We start from the raw sequence: 18,300 nt of genomic DNA on the forward strand, positions 1-18,300 counted from the left end.
CCAATAAAGGCCAACACTCCATAGGCCTTCTTCACAACCCTATCAACCTGGGTGGCAACTTTCAGGGATCTATGTACATGGACACCTAGATCCCTCTGCTCATCCACACTTTCAAGAACTTTACCATTAGCCAAATATTCCGCATTCCTGTTATTCCTTCCAAAGTGAATCACCTCACACTTCTCTACATTAAACTCCATTTGCCACCTCTCGGCCCAGCTCTGCAGCTTATCTATATCCCTCTGTAATCTGCTACATCCTTCCACACTATCGACAACACCACCGACTTTAGTATCGTCTGCAAATTTACTCACCCACCCTTCTGCGCCTTCCTCTAGGTCATTGATAAAAATGACAAACAGCAACGGCCCCAGAACAGATCCTTGTGGTACTCCACTTGTGACTGTACTCCATTCTGAACATTTCCCATCAACCACCACCCTCTGTCTTCTTTCAGCTAGCCAATTTCTGATCCACATCTCTAAATCACCCTCAATCCCCAGCCTCCGTATTTTTTGCAATAGCCTACCGTGGGGAACCTTATCAAACGCTTTGCTGAAATCCATATACACCACATCAACTGCTCTACCCTCGTCTACCTGTTCAGTCACCTTCTCAAAGAACTCAATAAGGTTTGTGAGGCATGACCTACCCTTCACAAAGCCATGCTGACTATCCCTGATCATATTATTCCTATCTAGATGATTATAAATCTTGTCTCTTATAATCCCCTCCAAGACTTTACCCACTACAGACGTGAGGCTCACCAGCCTATAGTTGCCGGGGTTGTCTCTGCTCCCCTTTTTGAACAAAGGGACCACATTTGCTGTCCTCCAGTCCTCTGGCACTATTCCTGTAGCCAATGATGACATAAAAATCAAAGCCAAAGGTCCAGCAATCTCTTCCCTGGCCTCCCATAGAATCCTAGGATAAATCCCATCAGGTCCCGGGGACTTATCTATTTTCAGCCTGTCCAGAATTGCCAACACCTCTTCCCTACGTACCTCAATGCCATCTATTCTATTAGCCTGGGGCTCAGCATTCTCCTCCACAACATTATCTTTTTCCTGAGTGAATACTGTCTCTCCGGCTTCCAACGGCACAGCTGGTGGGTTTGACCTGGACGTTCTCAGCTCCCTCTGCTCAGGAACATTCACAGGACTGTCGACAACATCAGCGGACCCGTTTGCTCTGAAACAGGGGGGTGGTTCTGCATGGCTGTGGGGGTGGGCCGGGCAAAGAGCTCATTCTTCTCCCAGATCAGGACGCTGATAAAAATGGCGCCTGAGCTCTGTGTAACCGAGTTTGTCAGCTCCGTGAGGTGCCGCTCCGCCAGAGTGATCATGCAAACCACGCCCCCTGATTCTATTTTACAGTATGTCAGACTACCTGGACAGAAAACCCTGGAGAGAACATAAGAACATAAGAACTAGGAGCAGGAGTTGGCCATCTGGCCCCTCGAGCCTGCTCCGCCATTTAATGAGATCATGGCTGATCTTTTGTGGACTCAGCTCCACTTTCCGGCCCGAACACCATATCCCTTAATCCCTTTATTCTTCAAAAAACTATCTATCTTTATCTTAAAAACATTTAATGAAGGAGCCTCAACTGCTTCACTGGGCAAGGAATTCCATAGATTCACAACCCTTTGGGTGAAGAAGTTCCTCCTAAACTCAGTCCTAAATCTACTTCCCCTTATTTTGAGGCTATGCCCCCTAGCTCTGCTTTCACCCGCTAGTGGAAACAACCTGCCCGCATCTATCCTATCTATTCCCTTCATAATTTTATATGTTTCTATAAGATCCCCCCTCATCCTTCTAAATTCCAATGAGTACAGTCCCAGTCTACTCAACCTCTCCTCGTAATCCAACCCCTTCAGCTCTGGGATTAACCAAGTGAATCTCCTCTGCACACCCTCCAGTGCCAGTACGTCCTTTCTCAAGTAAGGAGACCAAAACTGAACACAATACTCCAGATGTGGCCTCACCAACACCCTATACAATTGCAGCATAACCTCACTAGTCTTAAACTCCATCCCTCTAGCAATGCCTTCTTAATCACCTGTTCGGAACCTGACAGTATGTTTGGTAAATTCTGTCCAGTATAAAATTAAGGGCATAACCGTAACGGCAGTAGCAGAGGGACCTGGGGATATATGCACATAAGTAATTGAAACTGGAAGGACAGGTGGAGAGAGCAGTTAATAGCAGATAGTACTTTGGCTTTATTAATGGGGGCATAGCGTACAAGAGCAAGGAGGCAATGCTGAACTTATTAGTTAGACACTAGTTAGACCTCAGCTGGAATATTGTGCACAGTTCTGGGTGCCACACGAGAGGAAGGATGTTGAAGAGGTTTACAAGAATGGTTCCAGGGTTGAGAAACTAGGAGGATAAATTGGAGAGGTTGGGACTGGTCTCCTTGGAGAGAAGAAGGTTGAGAGGAGATTTGATAGAGAAGTTCAAAATCATGAGTGGGCTGGACAGAGTAGACGGCGGGGGTGGGGGGGGGGGGGGGGGGGGGGGCGGACAGTCCCGGCTTGTGAAAGGATGAAGAAAAAGGGGGCACAGATTTTAAATGATTTGCAAAATAAGCAAATGTGATGTGAGAAAAAACTTTTCACACAGCGAGTGGTTGGGGTCTGGAATGCACGGCCTTGAAGTGTGGTGGAGGCCGGTTCAAACAAGGCTTCAAGAGGGTGTTGGATGATTATTTGAATCAAAATACCATGCCGGGGTGCGGAGATTAGAGTGAAGAATGGCACTAAGTCACAATGTTCATTTGAAGAGGAACGACACACACTATGGGCCGAATGGCCTCCTTCTGCACTGTAAATTCTATGACACACACAATGGGCTGAATGACCTCTTTCTGTGCAGTCACAATTCTGTGATTCCGTCATTTCCATTCGTGAAAGGATCCAAAACAAAGGGCCTTAAATTTAAAATGAGAGCTTGGTTGTTCAGGGTATTGTCCAAAGCACTTCTTCACACAAGGGTTGGGTCAATCTGGAAGCCTCTTCCCAGAAACATTTTCATTCTGGGTAAGTTGAACATTTCGAAGCAGAAACTGGTAAGTTACTTGTTAAGCAGGAGCACTCGGGGTTAGAACCAAAGCAGGAGATGTTAAGATACAAGTCAGCCATGACCCAATTGAATGGTGGAACACACACTTGAATGGCCGGCTCTCGTCCTGACGTTCCTTTGTACAGACCCTGTGTCATTTCAGAAATTATTTCACTGAAATGATTTCAGCAAAATGACTTGTATTCACAAAAATACAACAGTCCCAGTCTTCAGCTTTTCATTTAAAGAGAAAACGGTTCTTTAAAAAATGCAGGCCACACACATCTTGAGAGAGCAGTGATCATAGCAGAAACACCCAAAAGTGTTTGTTGAAAAGGTTATTGTGAGATGAGGTAAACCAGAATGAATAGCACCGTTATACCACAGGAACCTGATGTCATAGATCATAGAATTTACAGAGCAGAAGGAGGCCATTCGGCCCATCGAGTCTGCACCAGCTCTTGGAAAGAGCACCCTACCCAAGGTCAACACCTCCACCCTATCCCCATAACCCAGTAACCCCACCCAACACTAAGGGCAATTTTGGACACTAAGGGCAATTTATCATGGCCAATCCACCTAACCTGCACATCTTTGGACTGTGGGAGGAAACCGGAGCACCCGGAGGAAACCCACGCACACACGGGGAGGATGTGCAGACTCCGCACAGACAGTGACCCATCCCGGAATCGAACCTGGGACCCTGGAGCTGTGAAGCAATTGTGCTATCCACAATGCTACCTTGCTTCATAGAACGATTGAAGCCCTACAGTGCAGAAGGAAGCTATTCGGCTCATCGAGTACCCACCCACCCTCTGAGAACACTCCCGAGCTCGGGCCACTCCCCTGCCCTATCCCTGTAACCCTGTGACCCCACCTAACCTTTGACACCAAGGGACAATTTAGCGCGCCAGTCCTCCTAACTGACCATCTTACTGACAGTGTGACAGAAATGTGAAGTCCTTTTAATGTTTCTTTCCCCCCGAGGACGCTTTCAGGAAAGCGTTGTTAATTGATTTGTAATCTTCCAGACCACTCCTCGCATTGTGGGTCGCACGCCGTGTCTCTGAAATGTGCCTGATTGTTTAGAAAATGGAAAATGATCTGCTCAGATTGAAGTCCGAAAAAGGTTATGTTATGCAAACACACAGTCAGAATCCATGCATACTAGAACTGAACCTTCAGAACATGATTTGGAGTAAAAAAGATAAACATCGTCACTATTTCTAAAAACTAATAACACTTGGACGAGCTGCGGTTCGATCTCAGGACAAACTGGTTCATGTGAAACCCAGGATTCTAATCACTTCACTCATAACTGATCGGACAGCAGACTGGAATGAGATAAAAGTGAAAATCTGACCATTAATCTTCTGCTGTTTACCCCAGGAAGAAAAGGAAAGTAAGTTTTTCATTTCCGTGGAAACGACTGCCTCCGGCCACAGAATATTCAATTTACACATCGACTGAATCTCTTGCGTTTGTTCTGAATGTGTGCAGACTGGTGCAGCTGGAACAGTCGACTGCGAGTGTGCAATTTTCAGCTGATGCATGTGATCTGAAAATCAGATTGTAAATCATCCTTTGAACAGCTTTCTTCTAAGGTGGAAGTGGCTGCTTGCTGCTATTCCGAATGAAGCACAGAAACCCCTCTCAATGCCTACTCACTGCCAGCAACCCCCCCCCCCCCCCCGCACCCACCAGGAGCCCCAGAGCAATACTTCATCCCCCCCCCCCCCCCCCCGCACCCACCAGGGACCCCAGAGCAATACTCCATCCCCCCCCCACCCCCCCGCACCCACCAGGGACCCCAGAGCAATACTCCATCCCCCCCCCCCCCCGCACCCACCAGGGACCCCAGAGCAATACTCCATCCCCCCCCCCCCCCCCCCCCCCGCACCCACCAGGGACCCCAGAGCAATACTCCATCTTCACAACTGAGTTAACCTTTCCTCGGTTGGTAATGTCTGAGCTGCTCCGAGTTATCGTGATGTCAGCCAGCCGGAACCATTTGTTTGACCTTTGGGAGGACCATGTCACGTTGAGCCCAGTTCCTGATACGGGTCGACGAGACTGGCAGCATATCCAAAAACCGCAACGCCAGGACAATTTGTTGTGGCACAGGTGGCGGTGCCAGGCTTCGGAGGAGTGGGAACCGACTCAAAGAGTCGATATTAGAAAATGCAGCTATCGGCAGCCAATGGCAAAGGCCATCTGTGCACCCTGGCCAAAGCAATAGGTGGAATTGGCTTACCCTCGCCGAGTAATCCCAATGGCGGCTTGTGGTCGATTATGATGGTGAACAGCGGCCGTACACGGACTGAGAGAATTTTCTAACACCGTAGACCACAGCGAGGCTCCCTTTTTCAATTTGTGCAAACTTTTGTTCTGTGTTGGTGAGCGTTCGAGAGGCAAAGGCGATGGGCCTATTGGTGCCGTCCTCCATCTTCTGCGATAAGACCACCCCTAACCCATCGGGTGAAACATCACGTATTAAATTTATCTGTCTGTCTGGGCCGAATTGGACGAACAAGTAGGACGATTGCAGGGTCAGTTGGACCTGTTGGAAAACCAGTTTTTGTGGGTCTTTCCAATGCCACGTTGATATTTTTTGAAAAGGGGGTTCAATGGCACTAAGAGGGTTACCAAATTAGGGATGAAACTGCCGCAGTAATTTACCATGCCCAGGAACGATCTCAATTCTTACGCGATTACAGATATATTACATAGTACTTTCAGCACAGAGGCACGTCACGCAGCTGAAAAGGTCTATGTCAACTTTCCGTGTTGTAGCCAAGCCTCCTCTGATCTTGCATCATCTCAACCGATTAACATAAACTTACTCCTTCACCTATTTCTCAAGCTTCACTTCAATGCATTCATTTCAATTACTCCACCTTTCAGATTTTCACCACCTCTCAATAAAGAGGTTTATTTTTTTCTCTTTATTATCCCTGGGATGTCTCGGGGCTGTTCCAGCATTTATTGCCCATCCCTAACTCACCCTGAGCTGAGCATCTCGCTCGGCCATTCCAGAGGGTGGTTAAGAGTCAATCCCATTGCTGTGGGTCTGGATTCCAACTGAAGGCAAACCAATTAAGGATGGCAGTTTTCATCACGATTCGCTGATGGATGAGTCAATCCTTACTTCCAGTTTTTGGTGCATTGATTAAATTTTGACCTCTCAATAACATTATTTTTGCAAAGATTGAACTATGAGTCAAAGGCTCCAATGACATCCTCGAGGGAGACTGTCTCCCCATTCACCCCCTCCCCCGTTCACCCCCCTCCCCCATCCACCCCCCCTCCCCCGTTCACACACACACACACACACACACACACCCTACCCTGCCAGCACATTGTCTGCTCTGCTCACAACAGCAGAAAACAAAGGCTGTGGACACGATTTAACGGCCGCATTGCACCCGGCTCGGATCCGGGAGCACACATTAAACCGCAGGAGAGGCCGAAATCAGGGTCCGTGCCAGGCAGCAATCGGCTCACGATCTAACCGGCCAGTAGTGGGTTCCGGATCCCGCCCAGAACGGGCGAGACACCAGTTGAGACCAATTAAGAGTAATCTCCATCTCATTAGTGAGATAGAAGCCGTCTCCCCAGCGGGAGGTTGTGGGAGCGGCATTTAGCACTCCGATGTAAAAACGGGAAGCTGGACCATTGGCTGCTGAGAGGAGCTGAGGAGGTAAGTAACCATTTCCATTCCCCAACGTGCAGCCCAGGGGTGCTCGAGCTGCTGCCCCAGTGCCCGGTGGCGGTGGTGGTGGTGGGGGGGGGGGGGTTGGGGGGGTGGTGAGGCACCCCTCATGGTGGGGCGCAGGCTTGGTTGGGGGGGGGGGTGCTGGGTGCCATAGGCCGGGATTCGCTCCTGGGCTGGGGGGGTGAGGGGTTTATTATCAGCGGGTCCAACAAGCCATCCTCCAAAATTATGGGTACCCATAAGAGGGGCAATTACAGCTGCTGCCTGCCTGTCTGTCCCACCAACAATCCCAGGACAGATCCCTGCTCTTGGTGATATCCTGACGGTCACTTTAACTCCCTTTGACTGTGAGCAGCCCCTAGCTGCACGACTGAAGGTTATTGTTAATAAGGAATTGACATTGTGAGTTATGTGGGCACTTCACAGTTCTCAGGGCTGGTTTAGCACACTGGGCTAAATCGCTGGCTTTTAAAGCAGACCAAGGGAGGCCAGCAGCACGGTTCGATTCCTGTACCAGCCTCCCCGGACAGGTGCCGGAATGTGGCGACTAGGGGCTTTTCACAGTAACGTCATTGAAGCCTACTTGTGACAATAAGCGATTTTCATTTCATTTCATTTCATTTCAAGTGATGCTGCAGGTTGTATTTGCTGCTTTCTGCTGCTAGTAGCTGCAAACGCCCGAGGCCGTGTGTTTGTTTGCTGCCGCCTCTTTTGCTTCTGTGGCCTGGAGCGAGGAAAGGGAGGATGCAACATGACCGGCTATCAGTGCCGGAGAAGGGGATGGGGAGCTCTTTCTTTCTGCTGGTGTGCTCTGTGAAGGTTTGACATTCCAATGTGATTTTCCACTGTTGAGAGTTCACTGCTGGGAGTTGCTGGAGTGGGAGAGAGATGTAGATTGAGCAAGTTGTTGAAGGTGTTGAAGCAATGCTTTTGCAGATTGCTGCTAACTTAATTGTAGTGTTGACTGTTTAATGCTTATAATACCTGGAGGCCATGTGTTTGTTTGCTGCTGCCTCCTTTGCTTCTGTGGCCTGGAGCGAGGAAATCGCAGATGTAAGATGACCGGCTACCAGTTCTGGAGAAAAGGAAGAGGGGGCGATGACAGCATATTTAAAGGGAAGAGGCACTGATGGAGTGCTGCATTGTCAGTGATGACATCCTTTAGATGAGGTGTTACTTTGAGGTCGCAGCCATTATTTCTGGAAGGGGGTTGGTGACAGAGAGTAGATTGTGCCGTTGAGGAGACATGCAAACCAGGGAGAATTTCTCAATGTGCATTACTGTGCTGTGGGGATTAATAATGTTGCAGTGTGATGCACCTTTATGGGAGAATACATTAAACTCCTGTTGTCATGTGAGAGTAGCTTTAAGAAATGGGTGTTTATAAATGGGTATATATATAAATATCTGTAGTGAAAGTACCTTTAAGAAATGGGTGTTTACTACTGCAGTGATGTCAGAGAGTGGGTTGAGCTGGGCTGTCTGTCAGCTTTTTACTTTCGTTTTAGGCTATGTGCTGAAGGTTGTGTTTTAGTTCCGTTTTCAGAGCTGGATAACTGCAATCACAGCCAGAAAGTGTGTGAGTCTTTCTGTAATCTAAAGAATGTAAATCGATCCTTTGGTGATTTAAAACTAATAACTGCTCTCAGTAGTGACTTTAACCTGATGTGCTTCTGTTAAAGGTTTTGTTTTAAGTCTTATGGATGTTAAAAGGAAGCTTAAAGGATTACTTAGTGTTGTATTCTTTGGGGGTTGTATTTGAATTAATGGTTGCTAAGATGTTCACTGTATGTTTTAAAAAGGTTAACTTGAGTTCATAGAATAAACATTGTTTTGCTTTAAAAAAATACTTTTCCATTTCTGCTGTCCCACACCTGTAGAGTGGGCCGTGTGCTCCCCATACCACAATCTAGTAAAAGTTGTGGGTCAGGTGAGCTCCATGATACCCTTTGGAGTTCTCTAAACGCTGGCCCATAACACTGTCCATCACTCCCCACTATGAGGCCAGATGCAACATATGATCCCATGAACCTGTGGCAGAATAAAACAGTAGTCGTAACAGCATAGTCCCCATATAATCCGATTTTCAAATAAAGACCCACATTATTGCTGTATCAGTGCTGGTCATATGGTTGGTACATTTACGATAAACAAAAAGTTGCAATAAATAACATGTGAAGCAGAGGTAGAGAATTGAAGTCAAAAAAATGTCAGGATCGATACAAAAGAGTACGGTTTGAGACTATCGATTGTGAGGGTGAGTTAATGCAGTGGATCACAGTCAAGGAGCACCTGGGTCACATACCGTCCTGGGCATTGGACTAGGTTTAATTAGTGGAGCAAGTTCTCGGACACCTGAAGCTTTACTGAAATGTATCTCTACTGCAAAATAATAGGCAGCTCTAGGGACTCATGGATCACAAACCTCCGGCTGGACTGTTCTGACAGTGCATCCCTGTCGATGGGCTCGAGCATCTTGCTTCTTGAGACAATTCACAGAACAATCATCTTTTTCCAGGTGAAGCCAGTGGCCTACCTGCCCCTGCTGATGAGGCCCATGAACCTTTAGCGATGCTGCAGCCAATTAAGTTTCCATTGTTTTCAGAGGTCAGTTGCTTTGACACTTGCACACATTCTGTTCTGCTATCTTTGACAGTTTTCCTCCCATGGTCAGGTACGTTATGGTTCTCCGTCACTGCACAGCCTGCAGCATCACACCAAAGCTCGGCTCAGCAGAATGTGACAATGCCCCTTTGCTCTGCTGTGAGCTCGGGTGCAATCCAAGCCTCTCTGAAGTAGAGGAAAGGGATGGAAGAATGAAGAAACAGATACAGTCCAGAGAACAGGGCAGTAAACACAGATTGAAGCAGCACTTAGAACAATGCGTCAACAACAGACAGAGGCCAGAATTCTATGCTGTAAATGCAGGCGCACATCCAGATGGGATCCTGCACTGGAGAAATATTATGACTGGCTTCGCAGCCAGCCCTTCAACAACTAAACAAGCAATTCAACTCATTGAAATGTTGATGAAGTGAAATGTTGAGGTGACTTTGCAATTTCACGCTCAGTATGCGGGTCTGCAGACAATCCATTTTTCCCATCATGTCATCCAAGGACGAGATAATATATTTCCGGAGCATTGTTACTGTGAGGAATTTCAGAGATACTTTGCTGCTGGTTGCTTTGTGAAACTTGACAGCCATATCTCGAGATAATGCGAGCCTTCACTTCAGGACTCATTGGTGTCTCCAAGGCTCCTGGAGGATTTATATCATGGGGACCCTCTGTCACTAGGCAGATTTCTGCTTCTCTGGTAATGGGGACTGTGTACTCCATCGGTGGCTTCTCCTATGAGGAGGGAGAGACGGGCAGAAGGGAGAGAAGGAAGGGAATGCACGCAGCATTGGAGGGAGTGACCTGTGTGAGGAGAGCTGCAGACACAGGGGGGTGCAGGGCCAGGAGGGAGTGCAAGGGGGAGGAGGCTGCAGAAGATGCAACTATTCTGTTGCCCTGTTCTCCAGGCAGTGATCCAGCTACCTCTGCATATGAGGGTGCAGTGCTAAAAGTGGATCCGCCTCTTCAATGTGACTGTGACCTCCATATGTCAGATGGTTGGGTCAGAAAGCGTCTCCATCCTATGCCAGTGGCTCGATAGGTCACAGAGCCCACAACCTCTATGTGACTGGCTCTTTCCAGAGTCAGTGGGGGGGTCTATGTGGAGAGTCCCAATCTGCTGCCCACAGTTGCATCATGTTGGTCACTGATGCTGCGTTCAGCCAGATCAGGATATTTATTCATTGCCAGATGGGCGTGGCCAGCCAGGCTGAGCCAACCAGAGGCTTCGCTCCGATTACAGGCCTCCCCCACACCCAGGGTGCCAATAACCGCACTTATGTGGCCATCAGGGTGCCAGCAGGTGAGCCAGCTACCTTTGCGAACAGGAAGGGCTTCCACTCCATCGACGTGAAGATAGTTTGTGACCACAAGACGCAGATTCTGCAAGTCTGTGCGAGGCACCCTGCCAGCTCGCATGAGCTCACTGGTACCGAGGCTGTTGTCACTCCCGCTCGGCTGGATCGATGAGGGCTTTCCATTGACAAGGTGGCTGATGTGCCCCGCTATCCAAGGACAGAGTGGAGTACAGGTACAATTGGAGTCACATCTCCAAAGGAGTGGCGATAGAGAGCACCATTAGCCTGCGGAGGGAGAGAGGCACCATTCAGAGGCGGAACTGCAATGTCCTCCAGAGCGATCTGGCACTGGCCCCATCACCCGCTGGCTCCGCCGCTTGCCCCTCCTTTCACTGCGCCGGCCATTCCTCCTCTTGCTCTGCTGCCCGCTCTTACACTCGATCCACTGTCCACTCCTCTGGACGCTCAGCCTCTCGATCCACATTCCCTGGGGCTTCTCTGACACATTCAGGCACCGTTGCCCCAACACCCACTTTTATAGATAATTTGGGTGTTGGGCGGCCTATTTGCATGCAGACCAGTCAGCCTATCAGTAGCCGGCGCATGTTGAATCCTGGCTCTGATTGGACAATTAGATTTTTAAATATTTCTCTATTTCTGACCGTTGACCATTGCTCTGCCCCCCCAGATCTTTCTCTGAGTTCTGTATCTCTGCTCTGGCCTTCTCTGAGCTCCGTATCTCTGCTCTGGCCTTCTCTGAGCTCTGTATCTCTGCTCTGGCCTTCTCTGAGCTCTGTATCTCTGCTCTGGCCCTCTCTGAGCTCTGTATCTCTGCTCTGGCCTTCTCTGAGCTCTGTATCTCTGCTCTGGCCTTCTCTGAGCTCTGTATCTCTGCTCTGGCCTTCTCTGAGCTCTGTATCTCTGCTCTGGCCTTCTCTGAGCTCTGTATCTCTGCTCTGGCCTTCTCTGAGCTCTGTATCTCTGCTCTGGCAGGGGTTTTTCTACAGTTTCTGATGGTTGCTCCCTCGCATGCTCATTTTTTTGCGGGGTTTTCGATTACGTGTTTTTTTTCCCTGATATTGGACAAGTTGCTCCCCGAGCTTCCACAGAGTCCCTGGAGGCCGCAGCCCCCGGTGTTGGTAACCCTGCAATAGAGGACGAGGATACTGAGGCAGCTCCACAGGCTGCAGATGTTGGCTCCAATGGCGGATCAGAAGAGCAGCCCAGGAAAGGTCATGGTGAGGACGCGGAGGCAGACTCCTGGAACTTTCCGGAAGGCAGGGACACCGTGGAGGCCCTGATTCAATACACCTTCAGACCGGGTGTCAAGGCACTGATGCCAGGGGTGCCTTACCAGACGTTTGCAATTGACCCCAAAGTCCACTCAGTACTTATGAAGTAAAGTTTACAACCCTGCAGATCCAGCACGTCCCTCTGAAACACGATGTGGAGATGAACGGACTTCGCGCGACAATCGCCAGGCAGGAATGTTCCCTTCCAGTCGGGGAACACTTCAGCAGTCAAGGGCATTCAGCCTCTGATCTCCGGGTAAGCGTTCTCCAAGGCGGCCTTCAGGACGCGCGACAACGCAGAATCGCCGAGCAGAAACTTATAGCCAAGTTCCGCACACATGAGTACGGCCTCAACCGGGACCTGGGATTCATGTCGCATTACATTCATCCCCCACCATCTGGCCTGCGAAATCCTACCAACTGTCCTGGCTTGGTACAATTCACACCTCTTTAACCTGTGATTATCCCTCTCTCCAGTTGCTCTGTCTGGACCTGTAAAGACTTAATTACATGCAAAGACTCGCATTCAAAGTATCGTCTTGCATCTTTGGCTTTGTCTATATATATGTTTCTGGAACCTACCTCTTCATTCACCTGAGGAAGGAGCAGCGCTCCGAAAGCTAGTGATTCGAAACAAACCTGTTGGACTTTAACCTGGTGTTGTAAGACTTACTGTCCTCTAAAACACGTGAAGCAAATTCAGGCTATTAACATAAAAGCAAAATTTTGCTCCTGGCACTCACATTTGTGAGTGCGCCAACTTGGTTCCCCCTGCCCTATCCTGGCATTGGATGCAGCCCGTTGACACAGTTGTCCTGTTGGCCCTGATAAACTTGGGGCTTGTTGTATGGCTGGTGGCGCCTGCATGGTGACTGTCTGTGAGGGTATGTCCAGCGCCATGGCTTCTCAGTCATCTCGGACCCATCCAGATGCATGGTCACTAACAGAGGGACAGAGGGGCTGCTGCCACCAACCAGAGCACCTTGCATGGAACCCAGAGACAGCACAAACCTCGTCCAGCAACATGAGGTCAGTCTGGACCACATTGATGGGTCCGCAACGAGCAGAGAGACTAGGATCTCACCCATCTCTCACACTGGCAGTGACCTCCTGAGGTCATTGTCCACGTGAGGTCTTGCAGGTCCCATATGATATGAAATGGAATGCACGCTTATATTTACTGCCAGGAAAGGCAGTCCTTCCATTATCAATGTGAAAGGATTTGGGAGATTGGCAATGAGAGCAGCCAGATAGCAACAATCAATGGGTGAAAAACTTGTAAAAATGGCAATAATAACTACAAACTCCCTGGGGCTAAATAACTGGATGATGTTCTAGTCTAGTAGCTTGAATCTCAGTATTCTCCTCGACAACATTGTCTTTTTCCTGTGTGAATACTGACGAAAAATATTCATTTAGAACCTCTCCTATCTCCTCGGACACCACGCACAACTTCCCACGACTGTTCTTGACTGGCCCTAGTCATTCTTTTATTCCTGACATATCTATAGAAAGCTTTAGGGTTATCCTTGATCCTACCTGCCAAAGACTTCTCATGTCCCCGCCTGGCTCTTCTTAGCTCTCTGTTTAGGTCCTTCCTAGCTAACTTGTAACTCTCGAGCGCCCTAACTGAACATTCATGTCTCATCTTTACATAAGCCTCCTTCTTCCTCTTGACAAGTGTTTCGACTGCTTTTGTAAACCACAGTTCCCTTGCTCGACCACTTCCTCCCTGCCTGACAGGTACATACTTATCAAGGACATGCAGTAGCTGTTCCTTGAACAAGCTCCACATTTTCATTGTGCCCATCCCCTGCAGTTTTCCTCTCCATCCGATACATCCTAAGTCTTGCCTCATTACATCGTAATTTCCTTTCCCCCAGGTATAATTCTTGCCCTGCAGTATGTACCTATCCCTTTCCATCACTAAAGTAAACGTAATCGAATTGTGGTCACTATCACCAAAGTGCTCACCTACCTCCAAATCTAACACCTGTCCTGGTTCATTACCCAGTACCACATCCAATATGGCCTCGCTTCTCGTTGGCCTATCTACATACTGTGTCAGGAAACCCTCCTGCACACATTGGACAAAAATGGACCCATCTAAAGCACTCGAACTATAGCGTTTCCAGTCAATATTTGGAAAGTTAAAGTCCCCCACAACAACTACACTGTTGCATTCGCTCCTATCCAGAATCATCTTTGCAATCCTTTCCTCTACATCTCTGGAGCTTTTCGGAGGCCTATAGAAAACCCCTAACAGGGGGACCTCTCCTTTCCTGTTTCTAAACTCAGCCCATACTACCTCAGTAGACGAGTCCTCATCAAACGTCCTTTCTGCCACCGTAATACTGTCCTTGACTAACAATGCCACCCCTCCCCCTCTTTTACCACCTTCCCTGAGCTTACTGAAATATCTAAACCCTGTCACCTGCAACAACCATTCCTGTCCCTGCTCTAGCCATATCTTTGATTTCTTTGATTTCTTAATGAGAATGGCTTCAAAGTGTAGTGTCTCACAAAGAATATCAAACTATGTCTTGAACAAAGCTCATTTATTTACACTACAACTAATTAGATTCGTGTTGCTTGCTAAGATATAAAAGATTGCAGATTGACTGAAACTATGATACTAACTACAGAGCTCCTGATAATTCGGCTATTCACTACATTGCCTATCAACCTACTCCCCGAATCAAGAGTATCACGTGACCCACGTGTGTACGCTTGATCGCCATCTAGAGGTTGGATGTAGTTACAATAAATTGTTAACCCTTCATTAATAATAATCTTTATTGTCACCACTAGGCTTACATTCACACTGCAATGAAGTTCCTGTGAACATCCCCTCGTCGCCACACTCCGGCACCTGTTCGGGTACACAGAGGGAGAATTCAGAATGTCCAATTCACCGAACAAGCAAGTCTTTTTCGGGACTTGTGCGAGGAAACCGGAGCACCAGGAGGAAACCCACGCAGACGCGGGGAGAACGTGCAGACTCCGCACAGACAGTGACCCAAGCCAGGAATCGAACCTGGGACCCTGGCGCTGTGAAACAACAGTGCTAACCACTGTGCTACCATGCCTTACAATACACATATTGTCACAGTTATATACTGTTCAAATGTAGTCCACTGTACCGACCCTTTTCCACTCTCAATCTGCTGCTCAGTCTCTTTACAGGTGCCACTTAACCTCACTAACACCCCCAAGTGAGAGAGTTCAGTGTTCAATGGCATGGTGCCTAACTAGTGTATGTTTTAAATTGCTGTATGGCCCTCGTCTGTTGAACAGCTCATTCAAAGTGCTGCAGCTTCTTTCAAAGGAGAGTTTAAAGGTACAATGATGTATCTTCCCTACTTTTAAATGGATGCTGAGACCAGCGTGGCTGACAATGTTAATTAGGTTCACCAGCTCGCTGAACAAGCCACCGGCTGTATTGTTGCAATTCCAAACAGGAAGTAGTCAATGCTTCCTGTACTTTAGTAAATAGTTCTTTCAATATTTAGATCAAAGGTTGAAGGCTTGAAGTTAAGAGGTTGCTCTCCTGGTCTCTGTAAAACCAGTCAGTTAAGGAACTGAGATCAACAACAGTAACTTACATTTTCATAGCACCATTAATGCAATAAATTGCGCCCAGTTGCTTCTCATTAAACAAAGTTTGACGCAAGTCGCATTGGGAGCTGTTCAGAGAGGTGACCAAAAGGGAGCGCAAAGAGTTGGGATTCAGGGGCCATTTAAGGGAGAGGCAGAGAGGAGACAATTAGGGAGGGATTTCAGGGTCCCGGATCTAGGCCAGGGAAACTGCTGCCACCATTAACAAGACACTGGAAATCAGGAACTTGGACAGGAATTGGGAGTGTACAGAGGTCTTAGAACTTTGGACAGCTGAGGAGAGGTGATGTTTACAGAGATAGCTTTTGAGTTCACGTGCGCAATACAGGTCGATTTACTAGCTCCGGGTGAAGGAGATAGTTCACATTCAGAAGAGGTACTTATTCCAATATAATTATACTGGGGTGGATTTGTTATCAGAGACATTTATTGGACAGAAAGGAGAAGAAGTATAGCGGGCTGGATAATTATGGAACATGGAGGCTCCTGACTATTAGGCTCCTGCCCTATCCCTGTGACCCCGCAAACCCAGCTAACCTTTGGATACTAAGGGCAATTTAGCATGGCCAATCCACCGAACCTGCACATCTTTGGACTGTGGGAGGAAACCGGAGCGCCCGGAGGAAACCCACGCAGACACGGGGAGAACGTGCAGACTCCGCACAGACAGTAACCCAAGCCGGGAATCGAACCTGGGACCCTGGAGCTGTGAAGCAACTGTGCTAACCACTGTGCTACCACGCTGCCCTGGAGCACTATGTGCAGTATTGGTCTCTTTACTTAAGGAAATGTGTTAGAAACAGTTCAGAGCAGGTTTACTAGACTAATACCAGAAATGTGTCGGTTGTCTTATGAGGAAAGATTGGACAAGTTAGGTTTGTATCCGCTGGAGTTTAGAAGAGTCAGAGGTGATTTGATTGAAGCCTTTAATATCCTGAGGGGTATTGACAGGATGGATGTAGAGAAGATGTTTCCCCTTATTGGAGAACCTAAAACTAGGGATCACGTTGAAAAATAAGGGGTCACTCATATAAGAAAGAGCTGATATTTGTTTGTCCCTCAGAGGATCATGAGTCTCTGGAACTCTCTTCCTGAAAAGTGTCAGGATGTCCTGCGCGAGTGTGCGGTAAATTCCTTCGCCATTTGACCTGGAGTCACAACACAGTTGTAAATATAAGAAATTAAAGTTACTTAAATATCCAATATCTTTGGTTTGATCCCAAACAAGTCCAGCCACCAGGTTTGGCAATAAAGATAAAATGAAAGAAATGGGAACAAAGGGAAATCAAAAGGAAGGATTCTAATATACCTTCTCCTATAGAGGGATGAAACATCATTGTGAGGACATCTCACAGAAACAATGGGGTTTGGGGAGGGAGCGTTGACGAGGGGTTTGAGGAGGGGGGGTTGACGAGGGGTTTGACGAGGGGGGTTGAGCAGGGGTCTGGGGAGGGGGGGTTGACGAGGGGTTTGAGGAGGGGGTTTGACGAGGGGTTTGACGAGGGGGTTGAGGAGGGGGGTTGAGGGTTGAGGAGGAGTTTGAGGAGAGGTTTGAGGAGGGGGGTTGAGGAGGGGTTTGAGGAGAGGTTGAGGAGGGGTGTTGATGAGGGGTTTGAGGAGGGGGGTTGAGGAGGGGGTTGAGGAGGAGTTTGAGGAGAGGTTTGGGGAGGGGGGTTGAGGAGGGTTTTGAGGAGGGGGGGTTGAGGCGGTGGGTTGAGGAGGTGGGATGGAGAGGGGGATTGAGTAGGGCGTTGAGGGGTGTTGGGGCGGGGGTTGAAGAGGGGGGTTGTGGAGAGGGGTTGAGGAGGGGTTTGAGGAGGGGGTTGAGGGGGGATTGAGGCGGGGGGGTTGACGAGGGGTTTGAGGATGGGGTTGAGGAGGGGGAATGAGGAGGGGGGTTGAGGAGGGGTTTGAGGAAGGGGGTTGAGGAGGGGGGTTGAGGAGGGGTTTGAGGACGGGGGGTTCAGGAGGGGTGTTGAGGAGGGGTTTGAGGAGGGGGTGTTGATGAGGGGTTTGAGGAGGGGTTGAGGAGGGGTTTGAGGAGAGGTTTGAGGAGGGGCGGTTGAGGATGGTGGTTGAGGAGGGGTTTGAGGAGGGGGGGTTGAGGAGGTGGGTTGAGGAGGTGGGCTGGAGAGGGGGATTGAGTCGGGCGTTGAGGGGGGTTGGGGCGGGGGTTGAAGAGGGGGGTTGTGGAGAGGGGTTGAGGAGGGGGGTTGAGGGGGGGTTGAGGAGGGGGGTTGATGAGGGATTTGAGGATGGGGTTGAGGAGGGGGGATGAGGAGGGGTTTTGAGGAGGGGTTTGAGGAAGGGGGTTGAGGAGGGGGGTTGAGGAGGAGTTTGAGGAGAGGTTTGAGGAGGGGGTTGAGGAGGGGGTTGAGGAGGGGGTTGAGGAGGAGTTTGAGGAGAGGTTTGAGGAGGGGGGTTGAGGAGTTGGTTGAGGAGTGGTTTGAGGAGGGGGGGTTGAGGCAGTGGGTTGAGGAGGTGGGCTGGAGAGGGGGATTGAGTAGGGCGTTGAAGGGGGTTGGGGCGGGTGTTGAAGAGGGGGGTTGTGGAGAGGGGTTGAGGAGGGGGGTTGAGGAGGGGGTTGAGGAGGGGGTTGAGGGGGGTTGAGGAGGGTGGGTTGAGGAGTGGTTTGAGGAATGGGTTGAGGAGGGGGGGTTGAGGATGGTGGTTGAGGAGGGGTTTGAGGAGGGGGG

At 49.0% G+C, this 18,300-nt stretch overlaps 1 long non-coding RNA gene across 2 annotated transcripts in view; it reads left to right on the top strand.

Annotated features, from left to right (window-relative positions):
* Positions 1-2,956: 2,956 nt before the first annotated feature.
* Positions 2,957-18,300, top strand: part of LOC140393606 (uncharacterized) — a 185,380-nt gene continuing 170,036 nt past the window's right edge. For both annotated transcript variants that reach the window (XR_011935692.1, XR_011935693.1), the window contains exon 1: positions 2,957-3,043. This is a non-coding gene — a long non-coding RNA (uncharacterized lncRNA). The remainder of the gene's footprint in view (positions 3,044-18,300) is intronic.

The sequence above is a fragment of the Scyliorhinus torazame genome, chromosome 17 (assembly GCF_047496885.1).
Source record: "Scyliorhinus torazame isolate Kashiwa2021f chromosome 17, sScyTor2.1, whole genome shotgun sequence".
In the NCBI taxonomy this organism is placed as follows: Eukaryota; Metazoa; Chordata; class Chondrichthyes; order Carcharhiniformes; family Scyliorhinidae; genus Scyliorhinus; species Scyliorhinus torazame.